Source organism: Bubalus kerabau, chromosome 3 (assembly GCF_029407905.1).
Source record: "Bubalus kerabau isolate K-KA32 ecotype Philippines breed swamp buffalo chromosome 3, PCC_UOA_SB_1v2, whole genome shotgun sequence".
NCBI lineage: Eukaryota > Metazoa > Chordata > Mammalia > Artiodactyla > Bovidae > Bubalus > Bubalus kerabau.
This window is the reverse complement of record NC_073626.1, coordinates 21,123,482-21,139,228: the sequence shown is the minus strand read 5'-3', so window position 1 is coordinate 21,139,228 and position 15,747 is coordinate 21,123,482. Positions and strand designations below refer to the sequence as shown.

Below are 15,747 nucleotides of genomic sequence, written 5' to 3'. Positions count from 1 at the left end.
AGCAAAATCGCTCATTCGTTTCTTTTCTGTCAGAGATTACCATCCTTCTTTGCCTGATGTTTGGTGTCTGGAAAAGTGTTTCTGATCTGTTTTGGTTCTTTCAGGCAGGAGGGTGCGTCTGATCCTTGCAATTTTGTCTTGGCTGGAAACAGGCCTTTCCACTCTTTGGAGGAGGAAGAGCGGGAAGCTGAGGCCTCTTCGGTTTGTGGGTTTCTGCTCTGGGGTTGCAGGCTGCGGGGGAGCAGAGAGGGGCAGGTTGGTTAGTGCAGCGGCCTGTCCTAGGGGCAGTTGGCATCGCCTTTCCGGGAAACATGGGGCCTCCTGCTGCTTGTGGCAAGCAGTGTGTGCAGATATTGGGCTCGGGCTCCAGGTTCCAGCTGGGTCAACCTATCTGGAGGGTTCAGGCTACAGGCCCCAGCGCCGGTCACATGGTCTTCTCCGGTGTACCAGTGTGAGTGTGTCAGTGTGTGCGTGTGCCAGGGCTGGTTGTGGGAGAGGAGGGCTCTGGTGGGAGAGCAGGGCCTGAGTGCAGGAGTGCCGAGGGGCTGACGTCACCAAAACGGGCATTCGGATCTCTGGCGGGCCGGCAGGCTGAAGGTGGGCGCGTTCTGATGAGGGGGCGGGAGCCTTGGAAGATGGGCGATCCGCACACTCTCTTCCTCATCGCCGCCTGGCTGTCACCCGCGGGACATCGGAACACCTACCTGCTGCACCAGTGCCATCCCCCTGGGTCAATCCCGGTCGTCCTCCTTGGTGGCCGGGTGATGATTGCCACTTGGCAGAGCCTCAGAGGCTGGGACTGGATGAACCAGTGGGACCCGCCCAGCACCTGAGTCCACCGGAGCCACGCCTCTCAGTCCCTTGATGCCTCTAGTCCCCTTTCTCTCTCTCTCTCTCGTTCTCCTTCCCTTTAGGTTATTACATCTCCGTGGGACCCTTTCCCCAACACTTTATTAAAGGATATTTTAAAATGTAAAGAGCTTACGTGTAAATTGAGCTGGATGAACTTAACCGAGGTATACTACTCCCACGTGACCACCGCCCAGCTCGAGGTTCAGGACATGCCAATTAGTCCAGAAAATCGCCTTATGCCTCCTCGCCAGTCAATATTGCCTCCTGCAAGCTCATCGCCGTCTGATTTCTAGCGCCAGGTAATGTGTGTGCTCTTGAATTTCGTAGAAACGGAGTCATATAGCATATCCTATGGTAAGACTCTTTTTCTTTTTCTTTTTCTTGCCTAGGGCAATTGTTCTGAAAGTGATTCGAGTCTTTACACGTACAATAAGTCGTAGAAGTTTGATCTTATCGCTGGGAGATTTATTCTTTCGATTTTATAAACAAACCAAAATTTATCTGTACAAGGAAATGGGACGTTGCTCATGATACTCATAGTAGGGAAAAAGCAGCCTAGTCAGGCCATCTGTCAGCAGAGTGGCGCAGCGGGAGCGTGCTGGGCCCATAACCCAGAGGTCGATGGATCGAAACCATCCTCTGCTAGGCTTTCTTTTCGTGACACCCATCCAGTTCCTCGCTCGAGCATCACGGGCACAACACAGTTCGTCAGCTTACAGATGCACCGTCTCCTTTCACCACTCCTAGAACCGTTGCCACCGCCTTCCTAATCTTTATAAACCAGCAAGCGTTTTCCTTTCCCGTCCTTTCTCTTTTCTTTCTTTTCTTTTTTTTTCCCCCTTTTGTCCTGGGCGAGGGCCCTGGGGCCGGGGCGGGGGGAGGGGGTGAGGGTGTAATAGCAAAATCGGCCCTCCTCACTCATTTCCAAAGAGAGGAAAACCTCTGACCCTTCTTACTTCGGAATAGTTGACAAGTTTACTGTCCATTTCCGATGGATCAGCACTACTTCTTCCAGGGAATAACATACACACTTGACTCCAGTTAGGGTTTTATATCTTCTTTACACTCGAAAGAAAAAACTTTTCTTGTTTGTTTGTTTGTTTTTCTTGATTTCTGCCTGGGGACTGGTCCGCGAGTCTCCTACTGTCTGTCCCTTGTCTTTTCAGGACTATACGTGGGCTGTGCGACGAGGTGGCCGAGTGGTTAAGGCGATGGACTGCTAATCCATTGTGCTCTGCACGCGTGGGTTCGAATCCCATCCTCGTCGTCTGGTTGAGTTTATGGCCTTCTGCTGTGGCTCAGCTGGTGAAGAAACCACCACCCGCAATGCGGGAGACTTGGATTCCATCCACTCCGGATATCTACGCCTCTCTTTTCACTCCTATAGGTCAAGTTAACGGGAATTTTAAAAAAATCCTTCTCGAAGGCAATACACCTTGCTGTTACTTATGAAGAACCCAATCGCATTCAGTTTGTGGGAAAAACAGAAGGAAAAGAGTTAATTTCGAAAACGCAGGAGAGTCAGATTACAGAAAACAGAGAAAACTTCACCGTGACTGTGATGCAATGTGAGTACTGAAGAAGAATGAGAATTAAAGCTGGAGTCACAGCAGGTTAAAAGACTATCAAAGTGTGAAAGGTTCCCCAAGGAAGGAGTAAAGAATCAGTTCTTTGTGTAAATTCTCTGAAAAAGACTGCAGTTTGAAGAATGGTACTGGGCACAAACATGGAACTACAAGGCTTTCCAACCAGTAATATATTTTAAAAGTTTCCAGAAGTTGCAATTTCCTGTCAGACGAGGTGGCCGAGTGGTTAAGGCGATGGACTGCTAATCCATTGTGCTCTGCACGCGTGGGTTCGAATCCCATCCTCGTCGGACTTTCTTGTGGAGGGGAAATGGAAATTTTGCTCTTTATCTTGACAAAAGAACTGTATATAATTTTCTGCTTCTCCTCATTCTACCTCTCACTTTCTTTGTTCTTGCAGTTTCATTTCCATCCTGGATACTCCCGTATTCACACTGTGGCGATTTTCTCTGTTTTCTATAATCTCATTCCTCATTGGTGACACTCTAGTGCTCAACCTCTGCCCTCGTTTCACATCTTTTCGTTCTCCACTCATTCTAGATCTTAGTTTAGTGCTCTTCCATGCCTGACTGAGTGCTATTGCTCTCTATTCTTAAGGCATGATATATGGCTTATATCTATCATGTTGTGGCACAAATTGCAGAGTCAATGGATCCAAAGTTTTGGTCAGAACCCAGGTATTCCCTCCTCCGAACAATTTAGAGGGTAAGTTCAGTACAGTTCAGTCATGTCTGACTGTTTGCGACCCCATGGACTGCCGCATGCCATTCCTCCCTGTCCATCACCAACTCACCAAGTCAGTGATGTCCATTGAGTCAGTGATGCCATCTAACCACCTCATCCTCTGTTGTCCCCTTCTCCTCCTGCCTTCAATCTTCCCCAGCATCAGGGTCTTTTCCAAGGAGTCAGTTATTCACATCAAGTGGCCAAAGTATTGGAGTTTCAGCTTCAGCATAAGTCCTTCAAATGAATATTCAGGACTGGTTTCCTTTAGATGGACTGGTTGGATCCCCTTGCAATCCAAGGGACTCTCAAGAGTCTTCTCTAACACCACAGTTCAAAAGTATCAATTCTTTGGCACACAGCTTTCTTTATAGTCCAACTCTCACATCCATGCATGACCACTGGAAAAACCATAGCCTTGACTAGATGGACCTTTGTTGGCAAAGTAATGTCTCTGCTTTTGAATATGCTGTCTAGGTTGGTCATAACTTTCCTTCCAAGGAGTAAGCATCTTTTAATTTCATGGCTGCAATCACCATCTGCAGTGATTTTGGAGCCCCCCAAAATAAAGTCTGACACTGTTTCCACTGTTTCCCCATCTATTTCCCATGAAGTGGTGGGACCGGATGCCATGATCTTCCTTTCCTGAATGTTGAGCTTTAAGCCAACTTTTTCACTCTCCTCTTTCACTTTCATCAAGAGGCTTTTGAGTTCCTCTTCACTTTCTGCCATAAGGGTGGTGTCATCTGCATATCTGAGGTTCTTGATATTTCTCCCGGCAATCTTGATTCCAGCTTGTGTTTCTTCCAGTCCAGCGTTTCTCATAATGTACTCTGCATATAAGTTAAATAAACAGGGTGACAATGTACAGCCTTGACAAACTCCTTTTCCTATTTGGAACCAGTCTGTTGTTTCATGTCCAGTTCTAACTGTTGCTTCCTGACCTGCATACAGACTTCTCAAGAGGCAGATCAGGTGGTCTGGTATTCCCATCTCATTCAGAATTTTCCACAGTTGATTGTGATCCACACAGTCAAAGGCTTTGGCATAGTCAATAAAGCAGAAATAGATGTTTTCCTGGAACTCTCTTGCTTTTTCCATGATCCAGCGGATGTTGGCAATTTGATCTCTGGTTCCTCTGCCTTTTCTAAAACCAGCTTGAACATCAGGAAGTTCACGGTTCACATATTGCTGAAGCCTGGCTTGGAGAATTTTGAGCATTACTTTACTAGCGTGTGAGATGAGTGCATAGGGTAACCAGGCAAAATAAGTTGAAGTATGTTAGTTTCGTGGGCTTCCAAATAAGAACATCTTCAAAGCAATAAGTAAAGGAGAGCAGGTCCCTCCACACCTCACCTCACCCTCCCAATCCCCCCATACCCTCCACCATCCTCCCAGTCCCAACTTCATCAGATTTTTATTTTTCCATTTGATTTTTTTGAAATTTTCTCATTATTTATGGTGCTTGCTGGTTCAAGGAATTTTTATTTTCTTGTCACAGTGTAAGGACTCATTAAAAAGTATTGTACAAAAAAAGTAAAACTTTCCTAAGATTTCTGTGTTTTCCTCCTTGAATTTGCCAGTTGAATTGTGATGCAGAAACCTATTATTATACCATATTCATTTCATTTTCTCCTGCCTTTCAAACTCAATTCCTTTGCTCATTCTTCCCATAAAGTGCATGCGACTGGTGCCTTTATAAGTAATAGCAACATGCCTTGCTTTCTAGGTGGATTTACAAAACATTCAAGCTAACTTGATCTAAATTTAGTAACCATGTAGAAGTGAAATTCAATTAGTCGTGTCCCACTCTTTGTGACCAGGTGGACTGTAGTCCATGGAATTCTCAGCGCCAAAATACTGGAGTGGACATCTGCCCCACACAGGGATGAAATCCAAGTCTCCCGCATTGCGGGTGGTGGTTTCTTCATCACCTGAGCCACAGCAGAAGGCCATAGACTCAAGCAGTCGACGAGGATGGGATTCGAACCCACGCGTGCAGAGCACAATGGATTAGCAGTCCATCGCCTTAACCACTCGGCCACCTCGTCTGACAGGAAATTGCAACTTCTGGAAACTTTTAAAATATATTACTGGTTGGAAAGCCTTGTAGTTCCATGTTTGTGCCCAGTACCATTCTTCAAACTGCAGTCTTTTTCAGAGAATTTACACAAAGAACTGATTCTTTACTCCTTCCTTGGGGAACCTTTCACACTTTGATAGTCTTTTAACCTGCTGTGACTCCAGCTTTAATTCTCATTCTTCTTCAGTACTCACATTGCATCACAGTCACGGTGAAGTTTTCTCTGTTTTCTGTAATCTGACTCTCCTGCGTTTTCGAAATTAACTCTTTTCCTTCTGTTTTTCCCACAAACTGAATGCGATTGGGTTCTTCATAAGTAACAGCAAGGTGTATTGCCTTCGAGAAGGATTTTTTTAAAATTCCCGTTAACTTGACCTATAGGAGTGAAAAGAGAGGCGTAGATATCCGGAGTGGATGGAATCCAAGTCTCCCGCATTGCGGGTGGTGGTTTCTTCACCAGCTGAGCCACAGCAGAAGGCCATAAACTCAACCAGACGACGAGGATGGGATTCGAACCCACGCGTGCAGAGCACAATGGATTAGCAGTCCATCGCCTTAACCACTCGGCCACCTCGTCGCACAGCCCACGTATAGTCCTGAAAAGACAAGGGACAGACAGTAGGAGACTCGCGGACCAGTCCCCAGGCAGAAATCAAGAAAAACAAACAAACAAACAAGAAAAGTTTTTTCTTTCGAGTGTAAAGAAGATATAAAACCCTAACTGGAGTCAAGTGTGTATGTTATTCCCTGGAAGAAGTAGTGCTGATCCATCGGAAATGGACAGTAAACTTGTCAACTATTCCGAAGTAAGAAGGGTCAGAGGTTTTCCTCTCTTTGGAAATGAGTGAGGAGGGCCGATTTTGCTATTACACCCTCACCCCCTCCCCCCGCCCCGGCCCCAGGGCCCTCGCCCAGGACAAAAGGGGGAAAAAAAAAGAAAAGAAAGAAAAGAGAAAGGACGGGAAAGGAAAACGCTTGCTGGTTTATAAAGATTAGGAAGGCGGTGGCAACGGTTCTAGGAGTGGTGAAAGGAGACGGTGCATCTGTAAGCTGACGAACTGTGTTGTGCCCGTGATGCTCGAGCGAGGAACTGGATGGGTGTCACGAAAAGAAAGCCTAGCAGAGGATGGTTTCGATCCATCGACCTCTGGGTTATGGGCCCAGCACGCTCCCGCTGCGCCACTCTGCTGACAGATGGCCTGACTAGGCTGCTTTTTCCCTACTATGAGTATCATGAGCAACGTCCCATTTCCTTGTACAGATAAATTTTGGTTTGTTTATAAAATCGAAAGAATAAATCTCCCAGCGATAAGATCAAACTTCTACGACTTATTGTACGTGTAAAGACTCGAATCACTTTCAGAACAATTGCCCTAGGCAAGAAAAAGAAAAAGAAAAAGAGTCTTACCATAGGATATGCTATATGACTCCGTTTCTACGAAATTCAAGAGCACACACATTACCTGGCGCTAGAAATCAGACGGCGATGAGCTTGCAGGAGGCAATATTGACTGGCGAGGAGGCATAAGGCGATTTTCTGGACTAATTGGCATGTCCTGAACCTCGAGCTGGGCGGTGGTCACGTGGGAGTAGTATACCTCGGTTAAGTTCATCCAGCTCAATTTACACGTAAGCTCTTTACATTTTAAAATATCCTTTAATAAAGTGTTGGGGAAAGGGTCCCACGGAGATGTAATAACCTAAAGGGAAGGAGAACGAGAGAGAGAGAGAGAAAGGGGACTAGAGGCATCAAGGGACTGAGAGGCGTGGCTCCGGTGGACTCAGGTGCTGGGCGGGTCCCACTGGTTCATCCAGTCCCAGCCTCTGAGGCTCTGCCAAGTGGCAATCATCACCCGGCCACCAAGGAGGACGACCGGGATTGACCCAGGGGGATGGCACTGGTGCAGCAGGTAGGTGTTCCGATGTCCCGCGGGTGACAGCCAGGCGGCGATGAGGAAGAGAGTGTGCGGATCGCCCATCTTCCAAGGCTCCCGCCCCCTCATCAGAACGCGCCCACCTTCAGCCTGCCGGCCCGCCAGAGATCCGAATGCCCGTTTTGGTGACGTCAGCCCCTCGGCACTCCTGCACTCAGGCCCTGCTCTCCCACCAGAGCCCTCCTCTCCCACAACCAGCCCTGGCACACGCACACACTGACACACTCACACTGGTACACCGGAGAAGACCATGTGACCGGCGCTGGGGCCTGTAGCCTGAACCCTCCAGATAGGTTGACCCAGCTGGAACCTGGAGCCCGAGCCCAATATCTGCACACACTGCTTGCCACAAGCAGCAGGAGGCCCCATGTTTCCCGGAAAGGCGATGCCAACTGCCCCTAGGACAGGCCGCTGCACTAACCAACCTGCCCCTCTCTGCTCCCCCGCAGCCTGCAACCCCAGAGCAGAAACCCACAAACCGAAGAGGCCTCAGCTTCCCGCTCTTCCTCCTCCAAAGAGTGGAAAGGCCTGTTTCCAGCCAAGACAAAATTGCAAGGATCAGACGCACCCTCCTGCCTGAAAGAACCAAAACAGATCAGAAACACTTTTCCAGACACCAAACATCAGGCAAAGAAGGATGGTAATCTCTGACAGAAAAGAAACGAATGAGCGATTTTGCTGGGAACTGACGTGAGGTCTAGGATTGCACCCGAGTTTTTACTGCCTTGAGAGAGTTTCCAAGGCCCAGTGCAGGCAGAGGCTGGTGAATTCTCTGAGTTGAAGTGTCGGGGCGGATAAAGTCCAGGAGACCAAGACAGCTGGAGACGGCAGGACAGAGCACCGGAAAGGACAGAGCCGGGAGAAGAGGAAACTCCCGGAAGCTCTCCACGTGGACCTTAACACTGGTCAGCGCACACAGGTAGGGAAACTATACAAGGCTGGGGAAAGAATCCCCACAGTGATCAGAGAAGTGGCTGTGACACTCAATTGTCCTTTGAAGTCAGAAGCAATCATGGGAGACGCACGGCTGTCAACTGATGACAAGAGTCCAGATTTGATTCCTGGCCTCAAAAAAAAAAAAAAAAAAAAAAAGTCAATCTTGCGGTCTTGTGTTTCTTGTTCAAAGTGGTCAAAGTGCTGCAGACATGTAGGGAGAGGAAGCATCCCGAGTCAGCCCACCACCTTGCGCCGTCTCTCCTCACAAGGCAATCTCGGCTGTCAGTTCACCTTAAAGGGTCTTCAGAGACATGGAAAGAACAACCTTTTAAGAATGCCTCCTTACTTTGTATCTCTTGAGGATTTGAGAAAGGGCGTTGATTGAGCAACTACTTTGGAAAGACAATTTAAAATCGAATACGCTTTTGACAAAAGGTTGCCAGGAAACTTTTCCACTGCCCTCGCCCCCACCTCCCACCAAATTTTTCCTGTTAGGCCACCCTCTGACCCTGACCAGCTCTCTGTCCTCATCTATTGGTCCCGGAGGAAAGAGAACCCTGCCTGCCTGGAAAAATGTTGGGCTTGTGGTAAGTGGAGAGCTGAACTGGGTAACGAGTGGATAAAAGGCATGTGAGGGTGGCGGGTTTGGAACACAGTTAGAGGACTCTAACTGTCTCCTTACCTGTCTCCTGGGAAACCCGTATATGGGTCAAGAAGCAACAGTTAGAACTGGACGTGGAACAACGGACTGGTTCAAAATTGGGAAAGGCATAGGACAAAGCTGTATGTATATTGGCACCCTGCTTATTAAATTTCTATGCAGGGTACATCATGTGAAAGGCCGGGCTGGATGAATCACGAGCTGGAATCAAGATTGCCAGGAGAACTATCAACAACCTCAGATACGCAGATGATACCACTCTGATGGCAGAAGGCGAAGAGGAACTGAAGAGCCTCTTGATGAAGGTGAAAGAGGAGAGTGAAAAAGCTGGCTTAAACCTCAACATTCAGAAAACTAAGATCATGGCATCCGGTCCCATCCCTTCATGGCAAACAGAAGGGGAAAACTCCAAAATCAATGCGGACGGTGACTGCAGCCACGAGATTAAAAGACGCTTGCTCCTTGGAAGAAAAGCTATGACCAACCTAGACGGCGGAGACGTAACTTTGCCGACAAAGGTCCGTACAGTCAAAGCTATGGTTTTTCCGGTAGTCATGTACGGATGTGAGAGCTGGACCATAAAGAAGGCTGAGCGCGAAAGAATTCATGCTTTCGAAGTGTGGTGCTGGAGAAGACTCTTGAGAGTCCCTTGGACTGCAAGGAGATCAAAGCAGTCAATCCTAAAGGAAACCCACCCCGAGTATTCATTGGAAGGACGGTCGCTGAAGCTGGAGCTCCAACACTTTGGCCACCCGATACGAAGAGCCAGCTCACTGGAAAAGACCCTGATCCTGGGAAAGATGGAAGGCAAAAGGAGAAGGCGTCGGCAGAGGACGATGTGGTTAGACAGCATCCTCCAGGAGAGGGTGGAGGACTGATGAGCCTGGCGTCCCGACGGGACAGGCACAACCGCAAGGGGACTCTACGCACTATTCTCAGGGCTGTGTAGGTTAGGAGGCAAGTTTCCTCGGAAAACAGTTGGCAGCCTCCTGGAGGAGGTGACCAAAGAGAACAGTGGCCCGTACGGGGATCGAACCCGCGACCTTGGCGTTATTAGCACCACGCTCTAACCAACTGAGCTAACCGGCCCCTGACAGCGCGAGTCCTCTTCCCTTCTTCCTTTCCTCTTACGGCCCCCGCCTCCCCCTCCAAAATGTCAAGTTCCAACTGACCCTTACTGTTGCTTCTCTTAAGAGAGTTTCGTCATTGTCGTTGCCTTCCATCCTCAGTCAAAAGAATGAGACGCTTTCTCGGAGAAGAAAACCAAAGGAAAAGAAGGCACAATTGGTTTTCGGTCGTATTCCTTGACGTGAACGAGGAAACCGAAGGTTTTCGGAGGAAGCTGCGGCCTACGGCCCGGGGAATCCATAGAAGAATTTGCTATTTGTGTAAAAGGCTCGCAGAAAGCGCCTTAAGCTGGGCTGAGTGCAGGCTCTGCCGTACGAGATGGAATACGGTGCCTGAAGACTGTTCCGATGGGTCGGATCGTCGGTAGTTCCCCCAGGTTTACGGGTGAGACTCGGTGGGAGTTCGGAAGCCTCCTCATCTACCGAGTTCCTGAGAGGTTCCGGAGAACGGTTGGTTCAAAATGCAAACTCCGAAGAGAGACGCTGTTCCCGCCCGGTTTCGAACCGGGGACCTTTCGCGTGTGAGGCGAACGTGATAACCACTACACTACGGAAACTTGCTTTCTCCGCTCCTTGATCATGTTTTTCCTCCCCGGCTGATGGTGTCCAAGCGAGAAAGGAGATTCCCGGCTAGCCCAGGCTGGCCACACCGAATCGGTTTTCTCTTTCAGGAAATGGTCGACGTTAGTGCGCCCTCCTATCACGACCAACAATGCTACAGTCAATGAGTCACACTAAGCAAATACTACCTCTAAGCGAAGAATTCCTTGCCAAAGGCAGAGCAGACGTTTTAGGCAGCGTCCGGGTACAGTAGATGTCGGAAAACTGCTCGATTTTGTCTTATGTGGGCTTGTGTGACCTTAGGAAGTTCTGTGATCACCATCTCTTGAGTGCCAGAAAAAGATTGCAATGACTGAAGATGATTCAACGATCCTGGTTGAAAAGTAAGCGCGATTCGGTGCCCTTGAACTCTAGCAGCTGCCCATTCTGTGACGGGCAGTGTTTGGCTGATAGAAACCGAGGGGCGGAGAGGGGCAAACGCCCACTGATCTGCCAGGCAGTCCTTACTTGTCCCCTCTGACCTCAGTTCTGTGCCAGTTGAGCACAAATCAACCAGAGTCAGACTAGAATTGCTGTGGTCGGTACCATCCTCAAGGCACGAACACTGCTGTTGCAGATATCATCAGTAACTTCCAAAGTCAGTTTGTTTCTCCGGGGCAAGCTGAGCTAACGAAATCTCCGAGCCGTGGACTACGAGGGCAGCGAACGGCAAACCGGAAACATCCTGAATCCTGAAATGTCAAAAGTCGGTGATCAGTCCCAGATTCTTTGGTCTTCCGCTTGAAACAAACAAACAAACAAACAGACAAGACAGACAGACAACAACAAAACACCGCTAACTGAAAGACCAAGAGGGAGTGGACGTGAGGCTCGTCTCCTGCTCCCTCGCTTGGCGCCCTTTGGTCCAAAGGGTTGCTGTCCGAGTTTGGCTTTGTGCGCAGAGGTCACAGCAGATGTTTGTTGGGTTACGCGTGGAACAGCTCTCCGAGGACCACGAAAAAGAAGTGTAACCGCGGCAAATAGAGGTCTTAAGTTGTAGAGCAAGGCTTGTCATTGCTGTAGAGCAAGGCTTGTCATGGCCGGTTAGCTCAGTTGGTTAGAGCGTGGTGCTAATAACGCCAAGGTCGCGGGTTCGATCCCCGTACGGGCCAAGGGGACTTTTGCTCCTTACCGCTCAAGGTGTTACCTGTTTGAACCCTGGAGTTGTATGTAACTTGGGTTGCTTTAAAAAAAAAAAAAAAAATAGCGTGTTACTCCTCCCTCTTGAAACTGTCCTACCAGCGCTCTTCTGGAAGTCGGGGTGCAGGGCCAGCTCCGATAGCCGGTGCCCAACACCCTGGGCTTTCTTGGATTTAACGTCTCCTCAGTCAAAGCCACTCTTCTTTCTATTAGGAAGAGGGGAGGGCGTGGTGAAGGGTAATCCAGTGGGAATAAGTGGCGAAGACACTTGCCGAGCCTTCTTCCTTCCTACGTTCGATCTCTTTCTTGTTCTTCGTCCTCCTCTTCTTTTTTCTTAAAGCCTGTTTGATATGAAACTCAGTACAGGTGTCCCTATGTGGTCCTTTCCCCCTCCGTATTTGCTGTGGGAGATCGAAACCAGAAAATGCTTGATTGTGGATGTTCCAGTGATCGCAATCACTTGAAGGGTCCTTCGGACTCCCACAAGACGTAGGATGGCCCCACGGGGTAACAAGAAGCAAGGTTGAGGGAGCTTTTCGTAGCGCTTGTGAGCCGCCAAAGCTTGGAGAGTTGGGGCGTGGTTCAAGGGCAGGAAGATGAGTTGTGCAAAAGGTTTCGAGCCAGCCAGGAGTCGAACCTAGAATCTTCTGATCCGTAGTCAGACGCGTTATCCATTGCGCCACTGGCCCCCTGCGACGAGACGGCTTAAGCATGTCTATTTCAATGAGGCCTCCGAAGTCGCTGGTTCTGCTATGAAGATAGAAATAACCCCGAAACTGATGACTCCCACCGATTCTCTTCATTTAGGGTTAGTGTACGTACTACAACGTTGTTTTCCATGTCTACATTTTGGATTACAAGCAAATTTAACCCTTAGGACTTTCCATACATGATAGAAAGAAGTCACTCCTTGAAAGCAAGTTTTCTGCTGGGAGTGCCCTTGGTTAATTTCTGCTATCTGTTAATCTGGCGTGCTTCCACCTCCCTCATCTATTCTATACTTCTTTGGGGCCCTGATGATGCGTCTGCGGATGGTTACTGACTGCCCTGTATTCTCTTTAACTAAGTGCTTTTAAAATAAAGTACCCTTATTTGGTTTGGAAGTGCATTTGGCCCTAAGAATCACATTCTTCTCCTCTTACTGTTAAGAGTAGTTAATACTCCCTAAGAGGGAGAATCGTGGCCAAATTCTATGATAAATCATGCATCGGATAAAAGCATGCAGAAGTCAATGGTAAAGGCAAAAAGAGGCAAGAAGGCAGGAAAGGTATACTCAAAGGTGCAGAAACCACATTAGGCAGAGACTGCTGGAATTCAGGAAATGATTTAATACCACATAAAATTTAAACAGACAGACATGCTCTCTTTAGACACCGTGGTTATATGTTTCTTTTTGTTTTCAAGTTGGGCATAAGGAACACGTCAAAATATACAACTGCCTTGAGAGAAGGATTTTGGATGTTGAGAGAGACAGGGCATAGTAATGCTCTTGATGGCACAAACTTGGAATCCACAATGCAACGCTTTCTCACCCCAGCATTGCCATCTGTTGCCTAACTGGCCTTTGCAATAAAAGACCAGGTGTACAGAAGCTAACAGAAGTGTGCAGATTTATGCAGAAAGCTTTGGGGAAGTTTTATCTGAAGGAGTGATGATGGAGGGGAAGTTTCGAGGTTGAGGCGATCGTAACTAGGAACAGAGGTGGAACAAATAATATATTCACAAATCTCTGGGAAATAAGAGGACAGGGTGGTGGGGAGAGAAGGGGGGCAGTGAAGTGTGAAATGAAGCTGGAGACATAGGAGGGGCCATGGAGAGGATTTGAGGCCATAAGCTTAAGGGTCATGTCATAAAATAGGTCTCAGATGTTCAGGTGGCAGGCGACCCTTTCAGAAACACCGCTTCCTGCCTTTCATCCATTTGTCCTCTCAAAGTTCACAGAATCTGAGATCTAGTCTGATCTAATCTGAGTAAAAGTCAGCTAAAATTCTCCCAAATATTGGAGAAAACTCCCAGGCAATCAAACCACGCAGCCCCCTTTAGACCGCAGCGGGCAACAGCGGTGGTCCCGGTAGGACAGCCCGGCCAACCCGCCCGACTCCCTCAGTGGGAATTTCAGGGATCTGCCACCCCCGGGTGCTGAGCTCCACCAGCGCAGAGGCAATGGGAGTCCAGACATCGAGGTATCACTTCCCTGAACGCGGGAGCCCCCGTTTTGCAGTCTGTACTCAGGTGTCAAGGGAAATAATCAACAAGCAGTCTATACCCGGAACAGAAGAAAAAGCGTGAATCAAGCCAAACTAAGGACGATAGCCCCGTGTGAGTGTCTCTCACTAATTCTGAAGAACGGCTCCGGAGAAACACGGTTTTCAGCAGTTTTATACCGTGTCTATTTATATAGACTGATTATATATATTTATATAGGTTGATGTCGACATTCTAGGAATCAGCAAACTGAAATGGAGTGGAATGGGTGAATTTAACTCAGATGACCATTATATCTACTACTGCGGGCAGGAATCCCTCAGAAGAAATGGACTGACCATCATGGTCAACAAAAGAGTCCGAAATGCTGTACTTGGATGCAATCTCAAAAACGACAGAATGATCTCTGTTTGTTTCCAAGGCAAACCATTCAATATCACAGTAATCCAAGTCTATGCCCCAACCAGTAACGCTGAAGAAGCTGAAGTTGAACGGTTCTATGAAGACCTACAAGACCTTTTAGAACTAACACCCAAAAAAGATGTCCTTTTCATTATAGGGGACTGGAATGCAAAAGGAGGAAGTCAAGAAACACCTGGAGTAACAGGCAAATTTGGCCTTGGAATACGGAATGAAGCAGGGCAAAGACTGATAGAGTTTTGCCAAGAAAATGCACTGGTCATAACAAACACCCTCTTCCAACAACACAAGAGAAGACTCTATACATGGACATCACCAGATGGTCAACACCGAAATCAGATTGATTATATTCTTTGCAGCCAAAGATGGAGAAGCTCTATACCGTCAGCAAAAACAAGCCCAGGAGCTGACTGTGGCTCAGACCATGAACTCCTTATTGCAATTTTCAGACTTAAATTGAAGAAAGTAGGGAAAAGCACTAGGCCATTCAGGTATGACCTAAATCAAATCCCTTACGATTATACAGTGGAAGTGAGAAATAGATTTAAGGGCCTAGATCTGATAGATAGAGTGCCTGATGAACTATGGAATGAGGTTCGTGACAGTGTACAGGAGACAGGGATCAAGACCATTCCCATAGAAAGGAAATGTAAAAAAGCAAAATGGCTGTCTGGGGAGGCCTTACAAATAGCTGTGAAAAGAAGAGAAGCGAGAAGCAAAGGAGAAAAGGAAGGATATAAACATCTGAATGCAGAGTTCCAAAGAATAGCAAGAAGAGATAAGAAAGCCTTCTTCAGCGATCAATGCAAAGAAATAGAGGAAAACAACAGAATGGGAAAGACTAGGGATCTCTTCAAGAAAATCAGAGATGCCAAAGGAACATTTCATGCAAAGATGAGCTCGATAAAGGACAGAAATGGTATGGACCTAACAGAAGCAGACGATATGAAGAAGAGATGGCAAGAATACACAGAAGAACTGTACAAAAAAGATCTTCACGACCCAGATAATCACGATGGTGTGATCACCGACCTAGAGCCAGACATCCTGGAATGCAAAGTCAAGTGGGCCTTAGAAAGCATCACTACGAACAAAGCTAGTGGAGGTGATGGAATTCCAGTTGAGCTATTCCAAATCCTGAAAGATGATGCTGTGGAAGTGCTGCACTCAATATGCCAGCAAATTTGGAAAACTCAGCAGTGGCCACAGGACTGGAAAAGGTCAGTTTACATTCCAATCCCAAAGAAAGGCAATGCCAAAGATTGCTCAAACCACCGCACAATTGCACTCATCTCACACGCTAGTAAAGTAATGCTCAAAATTCTCCAAGCCAGGCTTCAGCAATACGTGAACCGTGAACTTCCTGATGTTCAAGCTGGTTTTAGGAAAGGCAGAGAACCAGAGATCAAATTGCCAACATCCGCTGGATCATGGAAAAAGCAAGAGAGTTTCAGGAAAACATCTATTTCTGCTTTATTGA

General features: G+C 47.7%; 10 non-coding genes across 10 annotated transcripts; 4 read left to right on the top strand and 6 right to left on the bottom strand.

The window, feature by feature from the left end:
* Positions 1 to 1,425: 1,425 nt before the first annotated feature.
* Positions 1,426 to 1,497, top strand: TRNAM-CAU (transfer RNA methionine (anticodon CAU)). Its single transcript has one exon. It is a non-coding gene; the product is annotated as a tRNA-Met (tRNA).
* Positions 1,498 to 2,037: 540 nt separating this feature from the next.
* TRNAS-GCU (transfer RNA serine (anticodon GCU)) lies at positions 2,038 to 2,119 on the top strand. The gene has a single exon. It is a non-coding gene; the product is annotated as a tRNA-Ser (tRNA).
* Positions 2,120 to 2,646: 527 nt separating this feature from the next.
* On the top strand, positions 2,647 to 2,728 carry TRNAS-GCU (transfer RNA serine (anticodon GCU)). Its single transcript has one exon. It is a non-coding gene; the product is annotated as a tRNA-Ser (tRNA).
* Positions 2,729 to 5,130: 2,402 nt separating this feature from the next.
* On the bottom strand, positions 5,131 to 5,212 carry TRNAS-GCU (transfer RNA serine (anticodon GCU)). Its single transcript has one exon. It is a non-coding gene; the product is annotated as a tRNA-Ser (tRNA).
* A 527-nt stretch (positions 5,213 to 5,739) lies between these two features.
* On the bottom strand, positions 5,740 to 5,821 carry TRNAS-GCU (transfer RNA serine (anticodon GCU)). The gene has a single exon. It is a non-coding gene; the product is annotated as a tRNA-Ser (tRNA).
* Positions 5,822 to 6,361: 540 nt separating this feature from the next.
* On the bottom strand, positions 6,362 to 6,433 carry TRNAM-CAU (transfer RNA methionine (anticodon CAU)). Its single transcript has one exon. It is a non-coding gene; the product is annotated as a tRNA-Met (tRNA).
* Positions 6,434 to 9,790: 3,357 nt separating this feature from the next.
* On the bottom strand, positions 9,791 to 9,864 carry TRNAI-AAU (transfer RNA isoleucine (anticodon AAU)). Its single transcript has one exon. It is a non-coding gene; the product is annotated as a tRNA-Ile (tRNA).
* Positions 9,865 to 10,386: 522 nt separating this feature from the next.
* On the bottom strand, positions 10,387 to 10,459 carry TRNAV-CAC (transfer RNA valine (anticodon CAC)). The gene has a single exon. It is a non-coding gene; the product is annotated as a tRNA-Val (tRNA).
* Positions 10,460 to 11,540: 1,081 nt separating this feature from the next.
* Positions 11,541 to 11,614, top strand: TRNAI-AAU (transfer RNA isoleucine (anticodon AAU)). The gene has a single exon. It is a non-coding gene; the product is annotated as a tRNA-Ile (tRNA).
* A 644-nt stretch (positions 11,615 to 12,258) lies between these two features.
* Positions 12,259 to 12,331, bottom strand: TRNAR-ACG (transfer RNA arginine (anticodon ACG)). Its single transcript has one exon. It is a non-coding gene; the product is annotated as a tRNA-Arg (tRNA).
* Positions 12,332 to 15,747: the final 3,416 nt, after the last annotated feature.